This window comes from Diceros bicornis, assembly GCF_020826845.1.
Source record: "Diceros bicornis minor isolate mBicDic1 chromosome 32 unlocalized genomic scaffold, mDicBic1.mat.cur SUPER_32_unloc_2, whole genome shotgun sequence".
Taxonomy (NCBI): domain Eukaryota; kingdom Metazoa; phylum Chordata; class Mammalia; order Perissodactyla; family Rhinocerotidae; genus Diceros; species Diceros bicornis.
This window is the reverse complement of record NW_026690908.1, coordinates 613478-628345: the sequence shown is the minus strand read 5'-3', so window position 1 is coordinate 628345 and position 14868 is coordinate 613478. Positions and strand designations below refer to the sequence as shown.

Sequence of the window (14868 nt, the reverse complement as noted above, 5' to 3'; positions counted from 1 at the left end):
TGGGATGGCTGGGTCATAGGGCATCTCTATTTTTAAGTCTTTGAGGAGTCTCCATACCGTTTTCCATAGAGGCTGCACCAGTTTGCATTCCCACCAGCTGTGTATGAGAGTTCCTGTTTCTCCACATCCTCTCCAACACTTGTTGTTTTTTGTCTTGGTGATTATAGACATTCTACCGGGCGTGAGGTGGTATCTTAGTGTTGTTTTGATTTGCATTTCTCTGATGATTAGTGATGTTGAACATCTTTTCATGTGCCTATTGGCCATCTGTATATCTTCTTTGGAGAAGTGTCTGTCCATTTCCTCTGCCCATTTTTTGATTGAGTTGTTTGTTTCTCTGTTGTTCAGTTGTGTGAGTTCTTTCTATATTATGGAGATCAATCCCTTGTCAGATGTATGTTTTGCAAATATTCCCTCCCAGCTGGTGGTTTGTCTGTTCATCTTGATTCTGGTTTCGTTTGTCTTATAGAAGCTCTTTAATCTGATAAAGTCCCACTTGTTTATTTTTTCTTTAGTTTCCCTAGTCTGGGTAGGCATGTCATCCGAAAAGATTCCTTTATAACCAATGTCAAATAGTGTGTTGCCTATATTTTCTTCCATGAGTTTTATAGTTTCAGGTCTCACCTTCAGGTCTTTGATCCATTTTGAGTTAATTTTTGTTAATGGCAATAGTAGATGGTCCACTTTCATTCTTTTGCATGTGGCTGTCCAGTTTTCCCAACACCATTTATTGAAGAGACTTTCCTTTCTCCATTGTATGTTCTTAGCACCTTTGTCGAAAATTAGCTGTCCATATATGTGTGGTTTTATTTCTGGGTTTTCAATTCTGTTCCATTGATCTGTGTGTCTGTTTTTGTACAAGTACCATGCTGTTTTGATTTTGAGTAAGATTTTTTTGACAGAAGGGCAAACTTTATCTACACTATAGGAAATGAATTATTACTGATAACAATGGTTATTTACTGAGGTCCTAATATGTCTCAAGCCCTATACATACTTTGATTGCTCTGCTTCTCAGAACCCTACGGCATCCCAGGTGTGTTTACTGTTTCTCTACCACTCCTCTAAGGAACTCCCCAGAGCACACTCATATTTGACCTCACCATGCCTTCTCTCATTTAATTTAGCAGTAGATTAAAATTACAGAAGAAACTTGAATGGGTCTTGAGCCCCAGCAGGAGAAGGTCTAAAGTCTATCTAGGACAAATGGCTTAATGTTTGTTTCTGAGAAGTTTCCAGGGACCAAGACTCCACAACCTCCAGAAACCAGTTCTGTTGATTATTAATATCTCTAATCAATGATCTACATTAATTGTTTTCTTGTTGATTGGTTGATTGTCTGCTATATTACTTTGCCATATAATAAAATTTTTCTTTGTGTTATTTAAATAATTTTCACTTTATATCCACTTTTTAAATTTAGCCTTCTCTGGACTTCCTCATACATTGAAGATGGTAATTGTCACCTATTAGCATTTTCCTCTTCAGTTTAGATAACCTAAGTTTCTTTACTGTGTTAAAAATATTTAATACGTTTTGTGTTTTTTTTCTCCAGTTCTTCTCTAGGTTCACTTTATTAGGTAGTATAGTGGAAAGATGACTTCAGAGGTCCTGTGTGGTAAAGAATCATCTTTGTACTGTATTCAACATGAATAAAATCTCTATTAGTTTTGTGTTCAGTCTAATCTGGAATCTGAACCTTTCCTTCCTTCCTCCCTCTATTGTCTGGAATAGTTAATAATCCCAGACCTAGAGTTTTGCTTGTGGAAAGTGTTTGTTGTCTTTGTTGGTTAGTTGGCTTGACGTTCTAACAATTCAATTTATTTAGTAGATATGTGAGTTTTCCTATTTTATGTTATTTTTTGTGTCAGTTTCAGTATATTGGTTTTTTATAAAGTGAATTTTGACCTTTGATATCTAATTCACAGTCCTAAGTATTTCACAAAATGGTGTATCTCGTTAAGATCTAAGCACTCTGTAGAGAATATTTCTTATTTGATTTCTGATACTGGTCATCTGTGTTTCATTTCTTTTTTTTTCCTTAATCAGTTTTGCTAGTGGTTTATTAACTTTATTATTATTTTAAAAATAACTTTTAGCCTTTGTTTCTTTAGTATTTTTCTATTTCATTGATTCTTATCTTTATTATTGTTTCCATTCTGTATTTTTTCCAGTGTTATTCTCTTTTAATTCTTGAGACAGAAGCTGAGATTGTGGATTTCCTGTCTTTCTTCCATACTCATACATTCGTTTAAGGCTACACACCATTGCCTTCTAAGCACAGATGTAGCTGATATCTCTTGTCTTCCCTAGTGTATTTCTAAACTCTGTGCTGCAAGCCATGTCTGCCCCATAGGATCTCCAGCCCATGAGCCTGCAACGATGTCAGCCTTCGTGTGTCTCCATCCCTCTACCTGAAGCTCATATCTTCTGTCCAGTGTCACCATCTCATATGATTGCAGCCCATGTCTGACCTTTTGTGTTGTCAAGTTTTTCTCTCCCCTCTGTCCATACCACCTCTCAAAAGTCTCCATTCCTTGTTCCTGTAGCCCATGCCAACCCATATGAGTCTCCATCCCATCTCTCTAAAACCCATGTCAGACAACTAATGTCATTCTCTCACGTAATTGCAGCGCGTATCTTTCCTCGAGTGTCTCTCTCCTGTGCCCACATTTGATACCAGACCTCACATGTCTCTCTCCTTGTGTCTGCATCCCTTTCCATCCCTGAGCATGCCTGTCCGCTGTGCGTCAGCCCACGCCAGCTCGTGTTTGTGTACGTTCTCTGTGCCTCCAGCCCATCTAGACAACCAGTGTTTTCATTTACTATTCCTCTAGCCCCTGTCCGAACTTGTGTGTTCCCTTACCCTGTGCCTGTAGCCCATGTGTGCCTCAAGTATCTTCACCCAGTGTCCCACACTTGGGACACTGTTAAAGGATATCATGGTTCCTTCTAGGTTTTGGCCATTGTGAATAAAATTGCTTTTTAGATGTTCTTAGCGGTCTGTGTGTGGATGTATATTTTCATGGTAGTTGGAGATATACACTGGTGCACAATATAGTGACACTATGCTTAGCTTCACAAGAATTAGCAAGATGTCTTCTTAAAAGGTTATACTGTGTGTATTCCCATGAGCAATGAATGAGATTTCCTATTGTCCCACATCCTCACCAGTAATTGGTATTGTGAGTTTTTGGTTTTTAGCTATTCTACTACAAGAGTAGAGTATCTCATTGGTGTTTTAGTTTGCTTTTTCTTAATGCACAATGGATTTTATTTTCCAATAATTCCTTGTTGTTGAGCAATTTATATTTGCTTATTTCCCATGTATATATATATTTTTGGTAACTTGTCTATTCATATTTTGGTCTATTTATTTTAATTTCGGGAGTTTGTTTTCTTGTTGCAGCGTTTGACTGGTTCTTTGAATATTTTGCATGCAAGTCTTTCTGAAGATATGTGTTTTACAAATGTATTATCTTAGTCAGGAGTTGTATTTCCACTCTGTGAATGCTGTCTTTCCCAGATTGGAGAGTTTAAATTTAACCAAGTCCACATGATCAATTGTTTTCTTCATGGATTGTGCTTTTTGTGTTGTATATGAAAACAAATCATCAAACTATAAATCATGAAGATTTTCTCTTGTTTCCCAGTATGATTTTTATAGTTTTGCATTTTATATTTAAGTTGATGAGTGATTTTGAGTAAATTTGTGTGTAAGGTGCAAAGTTTGTGTCTTTGTTCATTTATTTCCATAGGGTCGTCCTTTTGTATCATCACCATGGTTGATGATTACTAGAGACTAAAAGACTAAGGACTAAAAGACTATTATTTTTTATGTTAGAGTGCATTTACTGTCATGACCAAGATCAAGTTGTCTGTACTTGTAGAGATCTATGTGTGGACTTTCCATGTTTTTTCATTTACCTCTGTGTATATTCATTTTAAAATATCACGGTCTCTTGATTATTGTATTATTGTAAAATATCACAGTCTCTTGACTTTGTAATTAATCTTGAAATTGAGAAGTGTGAGTTCATCAATTTTTTCTTCATCAGGATTTTCTATCTGACGAAGAAAGTCTGTATGTCTGTGTTATATCCAATGCTGAAAACTAACAAGCTTAAATAAGCTTTTATTTACCAAATATTATTTCATATCACGTTAACTGGAAAAACATTTGGATTTAGAAATAACTTTTCTAAGCACTTGCTTCAAGTTAATTGAATAGAGCTCTTAATTTTGACCATAACCTCCAGAGGTAAAATACAGTGCACATATAACATACATGTAGACACACACATATAAAGAAGAGACAGATGTTGGGGCCGGCCCAGTGGCTTAGTGGTTAAGTGCGCACGCTCCGCTACTTGTGGCCCAGGTTCATATCTCGGGCGGACACCGACCCACCGCTTCTCCGGCCATGCTGAGGCCGCGTCCCACATACAGCAACTAGAAGCATGTGCAACTATGACATACAACTATCTACTGGGGGCTTTGGGGAAGAAAAAAAGGAGGAGGATTGGCAATAGATGTTAGCTCAGAGCCGGTCTTCCTCAGCAAAAAGAGGAGGATTAGCACGGATGTTAGCTCAGGGCTGATCTCCCTCACAAAAAAAAAAAAGAAAACCGGTACTCAACTCGGCGTGCCAGTGGCAGTTTGGTGAGAAACTGCAGAGATAGATTGTATGTATAACTGAGATCAAATGGTATTTGTCTTTCTCTGTCTCAGTTATTTCACTTAGAATAATGACCTCAAGGTCCATCCATGACATCACAAATGGCAAGATTTCTTCTTTTTTATCGCTGAATAATATTCCATTGTAAATATATACCCCATTTTCTTTCCTTTTTTTTTTTGTGAGGAAGATCAGACCTGTGCTAACATGTGCCAATCCTCCTCTTTTTGCTGAGGAAGACTGGCCCTGGGCTAACATCGTGCCCATCTTCCTCCACTTTATATGGGACTCCATCACAACATGGCCTGACAAGCGGTGAGGCAGTGCACGCCCAGGATCCGAACCCTGGGCCACCACAGCGGAGCACATGCACTTAACCACTACGCCACCAGGCTGGCACATACTACATTTTCTTTATCCACTCATCTATTGATGGACATTTAGGTTGTTTCCATATCTTAGCTATACAAATAATGCTGTAATAATCACAGGGGTGCATATATCTTTTCAAGTTAGTGTTTTCATTTTCTTCGAATAAATACACTGAAGTGTATCTATTTTTAATTTTTTCAGGAACCTCCACTGTCTTTTCCACAGTGGCCACACCAATTTAAATTCCCATGAACAGCACACAAGTGTTCCCTTTTCTTCATATCCTTGCCAACACTTATTATCTCTTGTCTCTTTGATGATCACCATCCTTACACGAGTGAGATGATAGCTCTATGTGGTTTTGATTTGCATTTCCCTGATGATTAGTGACGTTGATCTCCTTCTCATGTATGTGTTGGCTATTTGGATGTGTTCTTTGGACAAACGTCTACTTAGTCTTTTGCCCATTTTTCAATTGGATTGCTTTGATGTTATTGGGTTGTATGAGTTCTTTATAAATATTCTTATGGGTTGTATAAGTTTTTTATAAATTTTGGATATTTAACCCCTTATCTGATACGTGGTTTGTAAAATTTTTCTCCCAGCCGTTTGATTTTGTTGGTTGTTTCTTTTGCTGCGCAGAAGCTTTTAAGTTTGATGTAGTCCCATTTGTTGATTTTTTCTTTTGTTGTTTGCAGTTTTGGTGGGATATCCACAAAATCATTGCCAAGACCAATGTGGAGGAGCCTCTTGCCTATGTTTTCTTCTAGCAGTTTTACAGCTTCAGGTCTGAGAATGCCCAAAAGGCCGGGAGGAGCAATGTCCCTTTTGTTGGAGCTGAACAGATTCAGTCTCTCATTTCTCTATCAAGCAGTTTTGTTCAGACCTTATAAACACAATTCTTTCCAATTTTAAGCCAAATTAAAAAGGTCAGCTTGCCCCATTCACTCCAAAAGTGCCCCCTAGGCTCCTCTGGTCTAGGAAATACCCCCTGGGTTTCTATTTCCTAGGAATTCCCCCCTAGGTTCCTCTGACCTAGGGAATGTACCAGTACCCCCTTAAGACACCTAGCCTTAAGCCTTGAAAACAGCTCAAATAAACTCTGAACCGTTGACTTACAATAAGGAGGTCCGGGTTTCAGGAGAACTCACCAGGATCACCTGAAGAATGCAGTGATCTGGGGGGCACAATGGGCCCCTATTAGTACCCAATGCCAGTTCAGTATAGATTCCAGGTGGTCTCTGGTGGGTTTCTCTGAAATCCTGCCATGACTACACCAACAAATGTCTACGTCAATAATCCATAATCAATCTATAAATCAAAATTGGAGTGAGTTTATTATGAGCCAACTTTTGAGAACCATGGCCCTGGGGCTTCCTTCCATAAGGAGGGAAGAGCACCAAAGAAGTGGGGTGTTATACCATCAAAGAGCATGTATCACATAGGATTGTAATGTCCCTTTTACTATAGCCACAAGATCACCCTGTCAGATTGCCTAGCCAGAATAGCTATTGATGGACACAGCGGGGAGCAGGTCTGCTGTCTCGATGGGCTTGGCTGGTGTCGGGTCTGTTGTCTCGAACTGGGTGGTCATAGGATGACTGCAGCAACCAAATCCTAGCTTAGGGAGAAATGCTCATCCTTAAGGTACTGCCAATGAGGGGGAAGTTGCATCCTTATCTTACGGGCATTTACTCTTCTCTTTGGGACATGGGAAAACAGATACACAATGCAGGAGACAGGCCCTTTTGGTAAAACAAACTTCAGCCAAATTAATTTTACCCCAAATGGCTTTCTCATGTGCTCCAATATATCCTATTGCTTGCCATTTATTTATCAGTTCCTTAGTACTCATTGTGTGTCTGTTATGTATATAGAATATGTAATACCCTGGGGAAAACAGGCGTTATACCATATGGTGCCTGGAGGCAAGGAGCTTATAACCCTACTTGGAAAATAACTACATTTCTGAAGTGCTAAACAGAAATACAGCAGAGAAAAAGACATGCCTCAATGGTCGAGGAAATCCCACAGCAAAGTTATTAATTGAATGCAAAACTTAGCGACAGTCAGCACCAATGCCAAGAAAGCTCTGGAGACTCAAGTTTGCTCAACTAGCTTCTCACAACAAAGCAAAGATTCAGCACTGGTTCTGGAGAGACCTTGATGTGGACATATGGTGATGACTTTGAATTCCTCTGAAGAGAATTTTTTAATTTTTTTTTTTTTTGTGAGGAAGATCAGCCCTGAGTTCTAACATCCATGCTAATCCTCCTCTTTTTGCTGAGGAAGACCGGCTCTGAGCTAACATCTATTGCCAATCCTCCTTTTTTTTCCCACAAAGCCCCAGTAGATAGTTGTATGTCATTGCTGCCCATCCTTCTAGTTGCTGTATGTGGGAGGTGGCCTCAGCATGGCCGGAGAAGCGGTGTGTCGGTGCGCGTCCGGGATCCAAACCCGGGCTGCCAGTAGCGGAGCGCGCGCACTTAACTCCTAAGCCACGGGCCGGCCCTGAAGAGGATTTTTTAAACACAGGAAATAATGTGTGATTATTCTAACTAAACGTAGATTTTTAAAATGTCAAAACGAGTGGTACCCCTGGTTTGTTATTTCTGAATAACAGCTGTCATTGTCTTAGCTCTTTCCGCATAGTGTTTACTCCTGCCTCACACCAGCCCTATGAACAGGGCCAGGGCGGGTATCATTCCTGATTTCCTGATGAGAACGCTGAGGCCTTGTAAAGTTAGGACATCTGTCATGGCGCCAGTATTGATGATACCCTAGGATTTTTGTCTACTCTGTATTTTTTATCTTCTGTAATTGCCGTTAGGTTTCGATATAACTGATAACTTGCTACCTTGATTTTTCAAATGAAACCCACAAAGGTTGTGGGTATCTTTTGGTACCTTATTAAGCAAATGAGGAAAATTAGATTACCAGCTACAGCTGCTGCTCATATTGACAAACCATTTCATTTATTTTTCTACCTGACAAGCGTGTTCATTCAATAGACATTAAGTGGCTGTTATGCAGTCATCATCACATTGTCAAGAGTGGGGGGATTGACAGGACAAGTGTGCACACTTCTCATGCTGAGGAGGCTTTCATTGCACTTGAGGGAAGATGAGATACACTCAGGAAAGTGTTAAGCCTCCACCCTTCCAGACAGCACAACATTATTGTCAAAACGAGGAGTGCAGGTGTGCCGTGTCTGTGTGTTGATTCCAGAGGGGTCCAGGTGAGCTGGGGCTTCAACCTGACTTTACTGATTGATGAGACTCTGTGAGGGGAGGACCAGGGAGGGCCTTCTAGTGGACTGGAGCTAGACTCAGGAAACAGGGAGAGACGATTTTGCGGGGAGGACGGGAAGCATGTAGAAAAATATAAGTGATAGTCTGGTTGAAGAGATGGCATCTGTAGACACTAAAAAGCCATGAAAGAAATTGTGTTTTCCTTATTTTCTGCTACTGGATCCATGAGGTGAAGGAGAGGTTTTGAGATTTCATCACAGCACTGCAACGTGTGACAGTCTTGGGGTGTGGCTGAAAGTCTGGAGGACCAACTGAACTTTCCATATATATATAGTTTATATGGGGTTGTATAGAGTGCTTATAGCATACTTTGTATTGGGGTGAACCTGCAATCCTAAGTGAAACCATTTATCCCTTTGGCTGTTGGTGTTGCCTGTTTTATATGGAGCCAGTGAAGTCCAAGATTGAGTGGCATTGTATTAAGATGATGAAGCGCTCTAGGCAAGAGTCCCTTCATCAGGGGATGTGCAGCTTGCTACCCGGATAAATGCCCGGCTACACCTTCCATGAAAGTTTCACATGATACAGACATGAAGGAGGCAGGATCCTGTGCCTAAAGGCTGACAACAGGCAAGGAGACGTTTTCCTAAACCAGCAGCTGGCACAGCGCTGTCAGGACATCACGCCTGACATCCTCTCTTGCCCGAGTCATACCTTCTTCCACTAAGTATGAAGATATTCTCTGATGTTTTGGCCAATCGACATGTATGGGATGCCTTCAGTTTCACCAATGAGAGCTCATTTGTAAATTCATGCTAATTAAATGAACCACTCATTTCACCAGTGAAAAGCTATTTCTGATATTCAGTAAGCTAAGTAGCAAAGCCTCTGATGCTTATCAAGATATGACTAGCTTATGGGCCGGCCCCATGGCTTAGTGGTTAAGTGCGCATGCTCCGCTACTGGCAGCCCAGTTTCAGATCCCGGGCATGCACCAACGCATCGCTTCTCCGGCCATGCTGAGGCCGCCTCCCACATACAACTAGAAGTATGTGCAGCTATGACATACAACTATCTACTGGGGCTTTGGGGGAAAAATAAACAAATAAAATTATTAAAAATAAATAAATAAATAAAAGATATGACTAGCTTAAAGAGACGTGAATAGCTGAAACGCACAGCCACGTCTGAAATGTGACACTTGCTGATACAAGACTAGCTGACCCCTGGAATCTGAATTCTCTATTAGGGTCAATGACTGTCCCTGAAGGTAAAGCTTGAACTAACTGATCTATGCATTGTGTATTACCGTCAATACTGAAGAATATTTTATGAATTTTTTAATTTGTTAAAAAAATTACAGAAAGAGCATCTCCTGTCCATCAGCTAATTCAGTCTACTTTATAGTCTCAACACGATGACTACAGTATGTTTTTTGTTTTTAATTTGCTCTTTACCTCTGCCACACAGTTATTCTCTTCTCTTTGCTTTATAATCAACAAAGGTTTAGGGAAATATACGTATAAGTAAGTGAAATATCATGAGGAGAACCGAGGACAAAAAATGCATATGGGAAAGAATCAACCCTGCTGGCTACACATAAGATATGGGAAGGTAACTCACTGGTTTGTCTACTTAATAGTACGTAGCTGTGGGAGATCAAGATTTGGCCACCCTGAAATCTATCTCTTTACCTTGGTTGTTTTCTCTGAGGACATTTGACCTCCCCCACTACCTGCCTAAAGAATTTGACATGGTGGCTCCTTTCTGGAACAGATCTATCATGATGGCTGTAAAGATAACTTAGGGTAAATGTTACAATAGGAAAGGCACCGACAAGCCCCTCTTATCAGAAGTTCTGTCTCTCTGGCCACATTCTCTGGATGACACTGCGAAGAGTTGCCAGACAATCATTTACATTTATAAGGGAAATCTCCATTTGTAAAGGTATCTCCCTCTCTGTTTGGAGAAGAGAGGGGGATGAGCTCATCTCTAGTGACTTGTCAATGTGGAAGGTGAGGCCTTGAGCTACATAATAAAACTTACTCTTGTTTACTGTGCTTTAGTGGTAATCTCCTGTAACTGACTCCCCCCACCACCAAAATCCTCCTTTGTCATTGGCTGAAAAAAGATATTTAAGACTAGAATTTCTGCTATTGTGTTGAGAAACACAGTGTCCCTGCTTTCTCCCATGTATACATGTTATTAAACTTGGTATTATTTTCTCCTGCTAACCTGTCTTTTTGATTATTTGGCCAGCCAGAAGAACCTTAAGGGAAAGGGCAGAGGGAGATTATCCCTCTTCCCCCGACATAGCACAGACAGCACTGTACTAGGAATCTGGAGACAAGCATCTGAGCATATAGTTCCAACTCAGCCACTAAGTAGCAGTCAGACTATGGATGACTTAACTTGAGAAATCGCACTTTTCATTTACTGGAAAATGAAGAGGTTAGGCTCTACAACCACTAAAATTATTTCCAACTCCACAATTCTATGCTTCAATAAGTCAACAATCAAAAATTATATTCCAAAGTACCTATGTTCAGAAACTGTTTTTCCCAGACACTCTGAAATTAGAAACTATCCGGGAAATAGGATATGTTAAAATATTGATACATAGGGCCGGCCCCGTGGCTTAACGGTTAAGTGAGCGTACTCTGCTGCTGGCGGCCTGGGTTCGGATCCTGGCTGTTCACTGACGCACCGCTTCTCTGGCCATACTGAGGCTGTGTCCCACATACAGCAAATAGAAGGATGTGCAGCTATGACATACAACTATCTACTGGGGCTTTGGGGGAAAAAATAAATAAACAAAATTTAAAAAAAAGTAATTCAGAACAAAAACCACCATCCTAGTTGATGAATATTTAATGGGGACTCTGTCAGTCCCAGAGCTGCTGACAGAGGCAGTTCCCAAAGCTCCAGCAGGTCCCGGGAGAGGACAGCGCTGGTAATCAGTGTCGTCAGAGTTTGGATGAGGCGTGGTCATTCTGTGGATGTTAGAACTGAGTGGAGTGCTCAAATGCAGCCCAGTGACTCTAGACCTGAGCTCGGCTCAGAAGCCAGTTGACTTGTCATTCGCTCTGAGCATGGTGTCTTCCCTCTGCTCGTGCCCCTTTTTGCCATTTCTCATGCTCCTCCTGACTCTTTCTCTTTCCTACACCTTCTTTCTTATTTTTTCTCTCTTTCTTACTTTTACTCTCTATTATATTCCTTCTCCTTATCAATTTTTTCTTCCTTCTCTTATTGTTCTCATTCATTTTCTTTTTACTTTGTAGTACAGTTACTCTGTACATCACGTTCATCTTAAAATCTTGACCCTCTACAACTTTTATACTTCAGCTAGCTATTTTGAAGAAAGTGTTTTGATAAATTTCTTTTAGATGTTATAACATGGTGATTCAAGGAGATAAAAACTATCACGAAAGGAATGGGGATGGAGAATGAATTCAGTTCAGGTAGCCATGGAATTAGACAGAGGGAAACTGAGAGCTTAGGTGTGGGTGTTCAAAATATTTCTTGATACATCTTTGTAGTTCATTGGTGTGGTAAACTGCACACAGTCTTATTTACTGTTGGAGCCCAGAAGTTTGCTCCTCTGGGCAGGTCAGCAGGTCTCGCTCGGCCTATAGAAAAGAAGCTAGGAAACACTGCCTGCATTTCTAATGTAAAGAACTGTTCGTGATCCACCAGGAGATCTTTTGGGCTCTTCCCTGCACTATCTGAATAGAAAAAGAGGAAGAGAAGCTTTTCTCCATCTGCAGAAAACCGGGACCTTATCTTGAGTTTGAGAGGATTTGCATGTGACTGAAAACAAAGTGTTCCCGAGTTTGGATTTGCTTTAACAAGATCTATTGGCTGGGTTTGATGTTAAAGGTCTTTATTCAAAATTGGCTACCTCTAGTGTTAAGTTCAGAGTTGAGATTTGTGAGTATAAGAAAGAAGAATCCCTTTTTGATTAACTCAGTGAAATACAATATTTGGGAAAATGGTTATATTTGATGGCCACTTGTTAATATTCTGTTGCCACAGTGACATCTGTTGGTAAGTGACTACTTCATGCTATTTTCGATGATTTCTGTTTGAAAGACACACCCTGAGCTTGATAAATAAATGGCAAGCAATAGGATATATTGGAGCATATGAGGAAGCCATTTGAGGTAAATCTAATTCAGCCTGAGTTTGTTTTTCCAAAAGGGCCTGCCACCTGCATTGTGTATCTGCTTTGCCATGTCTCAAAGAGAAGAGTAAATTCCCTTAAGATAAGGATGCAGCTTCCCCCTCATTGGCATTGCCTTATGGATAAGCATTTCTCCCTAAGCTGGGATTATAGTGCTGCATTCATCCTGTGACCACCCAGCTCCAGACAACAGACCTGACACCAGCCATGCCCATGGAGACAGCAGACCTGCTCCCTGTTGTGTCCATCAATAGCTATTCTGGCAGGGCAACCTGGCATGGTGATCTTGTGGCTATTGTAAAAGGTACATTACAATCCTACGTGATACATGCTCTTTGACGATACATAACTGCTCTATACATCCCACTTCTTCAGTGCCCTTCCTTCCTTATGGAAGGAAGGCCCAAGGCCATGGTCCTCAAACCTTGGCTCATAATAAATTCACCCCAATTTTGATTTGTACATTGGTTACAGATTATCGACGTAGACATTCCTTGGTGTAATCATGGCAGGATTTCAGAGAAACCCACCAGAGACCACCTGGAATCTACACTGAACTGGCATTGGGTACCAATAGGGGCTCATTGTGTCCTCCAGATTACTGCATACTTCAGGTGACCCCAGTGAGTTCTCCTGAAACTTAGACCTCTTTATTTTAAGTCCACGCTCCAGAGTGTATTCAAGCTGTTTTCAAGCCTTAAGGCTAGATGTCTTGTCGGGGGAAGAGGGAGAATCTCCTTCTGCCCTTTTCCTTAAGGTTCTTATGGCTGGCCAAATAATTAACAAGACAGGTTAGCAGGAGAAAATAATAGCAAGTTTAATAACATGTATACATGGGAGAAACTCAGAAATGAGCAACTCGCCCCTCTGTCTAAGCTGCTTGCTTAAGTATTGCAGCTAAAGGCGAGGAACATGTTGGGAGTGGGTAGTGGCCTGGGACTTCAGAGGGCAGGAGGACAATTCTTTTCAGAGTCATCTATAGATAATGTGGTCAGGGAGAGACAAAGTTTTTGATAAAAGAGGCTTGGTGCCTTTCCTATTATAACCTCTATCCTACATTATCCTTACAGCCGTCATGATAGATCTGTTCCAGGAAGGAGCTACCATGTCAAATTCTTTAGGCAGTTAGGGGGGGGGTCAAATGTCCTTCAGAGAAAACAATCAAGGTAAAGAGATATATTTTAGGGTGGCCAAATCTTGATCTCCCACAGTCTTAAGGGGGTGCTGGTACATTCTCTAGGTCAGAGGAACCTAGGGAGGAATTCCTAAGAAAGAGAAATGTAAAGGGAATTTCATAGGCCTGGGGAGCCTAGGGGGAACTTTTGGAGTGAATGGGGCAAGGTGACTTATTAATATGGCTTAAAATTGGGAAGAATTATGTTTATAAAGTATGAACAAAACTGCTTGACAGAGAAATGAGAGACTGAATCTGTTCAGCTCCGAAGAAAAGGGACATTGTTCCTCCCGACCTTTCATGAATTCTCAGGCAACTGAGAATCTCAACGGGGGTGTCAGAGGCGAACACCACGACGTGTAACGGTCCTTCCTATAGGGAGCTCCACTATCATTCATGTTAATTAATCACAGGTTCGTCCAGGGACGCACACAGGAGGGTTGGTCACCCGGGCTCCACACCCCCATGGCAGTACCTAGACTGCGGGCGGAAGAAACTGAGGCACATAAGAGAGTGATTACGACCTTTCTTTAGCGAGAAACACTCACAAGCAGTACACTCTTGACCCACTACACAGTCCCTAGAAATTGTTCAGACTTTGTAGCAAAATAAAAGAAAAGAAAAGCGGGAAATTGAGTTTGCTGAACCGTTCCCGGCTGGGCGGCCTGGCCTCTGAACCCAGGAGACTTGCCCAAGTGCTAAGACAGCAGGGGGACTAAGACTGAAAGAAAAAAAAAAGGTTAAGAAGATTTCTGCAGATAGAAGCTAATAAATTTTCTAAAACAACGGCTATAAAATCTTTGTTGCATTTGTCTGTTCTTTATGTGTGCGTCTCTACATGTATGTTGTATGTGTGTGATATCTTACCTCCGGAGGTTATGGTCAAAATCCAGAGGTCTATTCAATTAACTTGAAGTAAGCACTTACAAAAGTTGTTTCTAAATCCAAATATTTTTCCAGTTAACGTGATATGAAATAATCTTTGGTAAATAAAAGCTTGTTTAAGCTTGTTAGTTTTCAGCACTGGATATGATGCAGATATGCAGCCTTTATTCGTCAAATAAATTGATGTTATTTCTATTACAAAACTGGTCTCAAAAATAGTAAATGATGGCTAATATTATCTAATGTCTCATAAAGTCTTGTAGGCAATCTAAATAATTATTGAGGGGCCGCCCCGTGGCTTGGCGGTTAAGTGCGCGCGCTCCGC

At 40.8% G+C, this 14868-nt stretch overlaps 1 protein-coding gene across 1 annotated transcript in view; it reads right to left on the bottom strand.

The window, feature by feature from the left end:
- Positions 1-14868, bottom strand: part of LOC131402214 (ral-GDS-related protein-like) — a 353959-nt gene that overhangs the window by 34850 nt on the left and 304241 nt on the right. The gene's annotated exons all lie outside the window — the stretch shown is intronic.